This window comes from Malus domestica, chromosome 07 (genome assembly GCF_042453785.1).
Source record: "Malus domestica chromosome 07, GDT2T_hap1".
In the NCBI taxonomy this organism is placed as follows: Eukaryota; Viridiplantae; Streptophyta; class Magnoliopsida; order Rosales; family Rosaceae; genus Malus; species Malus domestica.
This window is the reverse complement of record NC_091667.1, coordinates 29970961-29973947: the sequence shown is the minus strand read 5'-3', so window position 1 is coordinate 29973947 and position 2987 is coordinate 29970961. Positions and strand designations below refer to the sequence as shown.

At 40.2% G+C, this 2987-nt stretch overlaps 1 pseudogene; it reads left to right on the top strand.

Moving 5' to 3' along the window:
* Positions 1 to 469: 469 nt before the first annotated feature.
* The window catches only part of LOC103422068 (probable LRR receptor-like serine/threonine-protein kinase At3g47570), a 75308-nt pseudogene continuing 72790 nt past the window's right edge, over positions 470 to 2987 (top strand).

Sequence of the window (2987 nt, the reverse complement as noted above, 5' to 3'; positions counted from 1 at the left end):
TCTTTTTGTAACTTATTTGGAGAAGTTTCATGAGATCGACATTTTTTTTAACATGTTCGGTAATTTTTTTTTTGGCTTAAACCTATATGGTTAGTAGTAATACATTTTTCAGTCATGGCATTTCGAAGGACAAATTTTATTTTCGGGATTTAATTTAGATTTCGAATCCATTTGCAAGAAATTTTGCTAGATTAGTCTCCAAGGTGTGGGAGCAGGCATATCCAGATTTGTCTTTATGAAAATATGAATCAAATTCTTAGAGAAATTATGTGGATATCGGTATAGTTTTGACAAATCAAAGCTAAAAACAGCGTTGATCCAATTTTCTTTCTATTGATTTACAAGGCTGTGATGTCTATTAATTCCCTAGTCTTAATCTAACAGTGAAAGCATTTATTTGCCCTCACAGACTATCAAAGCTGTTTGTCGTGTTCCCAATTCGGAACGAAGCGATGCAACCCAATTCGGACCCTGAAATTAACTCCATTCTTTGCGTCAACCAACAATTACATAAGTATCCAGAGCTTCATTTTGCAGCCTAGCTAAAATGGAGTTCTCAAGTTTTCATATTAGCATTCGGTTTATTTTCATGCAACCACTCTTTCTTCTCTTTCTTTTTAGCTCTGCCTCCTCCTCCCGTTTAGCGGGAAATAAGGTGGATAGGCTTTCCTTGCTTGCCTTCAAAGCAGAAATCGTGACTGAGACCCTCGGCATCTTTAGCTCTTGGAATGAATCCCTCCACTTCTGTCATTGGCCAGGCATTACTTGTGGCCGCAGACATCGGAGGGTTACAGTGCTCGACCTCCAATCAAGCGGGCTGGCAGGCCACCTATCTCCCCACATTGGAAACTTGAGCTTTCTGAGGATTTTACACCTCCAAAACAATAGCTTCAGCCACACCATTCCTCCAGAAATTGGTCGTTTGTTCCGCTTGGAAAGACTAGGCCTTTCTAACAACTCCTTCAGTGGTCATATCCCATTCAACATATCACGTTGCTCTAACCTCCAATACCTTGGCTTATTTGGCAACATTCTTAGTGGCGAACTTCCAACTGAAATTGCCTCATTGTTCAAGCTTCGGGTACTTGATTTGGGCAAGAACAATTTTTATGGGATAATCCCACCTTCTTTTGGGAATCTTTCTTCTCTTCAAGGGCTATCTGCAGCTGGAAATAATCTCCATGGAGGTATTCCAAATAGGCTTGGCCAGTTGAAAAGCTTAGTGATTTTTTCACTGGCTACAAATTATTTGAATGGTACCATCCCTCCCTCCATATACAACCACTCGTCAATTGAAGCCATTTATATGTGTCAAAACAACCTTCATGGAACTCTTCCTCCTGGCTTGGGCCACACTATATTTCCAAACCTCGAAACCTTTGTTTTCCATACCAACCAATTCACTGGACCAATACCAGCTTCAATCTCCAATGCCTCAAACCTTTTAGTATTTTCTATCTCATCCAATAAGTTTATTGGGAAAGTGCCTAGTCTGGCACGCCTGTCAAATTTGTATTGGTTTGAACTTGAACAAAACAATCTTGGAAATAATGAGGAAGGTGACTTGGATTTCATCTCTTCTCTAGTTAATTGCACCAATTTAGAAGCTTTTTCTGTCGGCCTCAATAATTTTGGAGGAGTGCTGCCTGAATCTATCAGCAATCTCTCAACAAAGCTCAGGGTAATAGGTTTTCAAGAGAATCAGATACGCGGAAACATTCCCATCGGGGTTGGAAATCATATCAACTTGGAGAGACTAGGCTTTTCTACAAATTTATTGGTTGGCACTATACCGAGTTCAATAGGTAAACTGAATAAGCTTTATGACCTATTTCTAGATTCGAATGAATTGTCAGGTAATGTTCCATCATCTCTAGGAAATCTAACTTCATTAAGCAGATTGAATCTCCACTCAAACAAGTTACAAGGCAGCATACCACAAAGTCTCGGAGACTGCAGGTTTATGTTATATTTGGATCTTTCCTACAACAATCTTAGCGGTCCAATTCCAAAACAAGTCATCAATTTATTGGTTGACTTGGATCTATCTGGAAACCAACTTACTGAATCCATTCCCATGGAAGTGGGTAACTTACAGCATCTTGTTTTCTTGGATGTTTCTCAAAACAAGTTTTCTGGTGAGATTCCACAAAGCTTAGGGAGTTGCACAAGTTTGACGACTCTGTCTCTGAGAGAAAATTTATTGCAGGGGACAATTCCTAAATCCTTGAGCTCTTTGAGAGGAATTGAATATTTTGACCTCTCTCTCAACAACTTGTCTGGCATAATTCCCAACTACTTGGGGAGTTTCCCCTTCTTGCAGAATTTGAACCTTTCATTTAACAATTTTGAAGGTGCAGTACCAATCCAAGGAGTTTTTAAGAATGCAAGTGCGGTATTTGTTGTGGGAAACACACGGCTTTGTGGAGGTATACCTCACTTAAGATTGCCTAAATGCATCTCCAAGCAATCTAAGCGCTGGTTATCTCCTAAGCTGAACTTAATTATCTCAGTTTCCTGTGGGATTGTCGGCCTGGTCTTGGTGTTGTTACTTGCGCTTCTTTATCGATCAAGAAAGGCTAGAGCGCTCAAGTCAACTTCAGGATCATCAATGGGGGTTTCACTCTTGAAACTATCCTATGGAGATCTCCTCAAAGCAACTGATGGGTTCTCTGCTTCGAATTTGATTGGTTCTGGAAGTTCCGGGTCCGTGTACAAGGGAGTTCTCAATCAGTATGAAGAAAGAAATGTTGCGGTGAAAGTACTCAATCTTCAAACTTCAAGAGCTTCTAAAAGTTTCATATCTGAATGTGAAGCCTTGAAAAACATTAGGCATCGAAATCTCGTCAAGCTACTGACTGCTTGTTCAAGCATTGATTTTCAAGGAAACGATTTCAAAGCCCTGGTGTATGAGTTCATGGTGAATGGAAGCCTATATGAGTGGCTGCACTACATATCAGCTCAAGGAGTAGATAGGCCAGCCAATC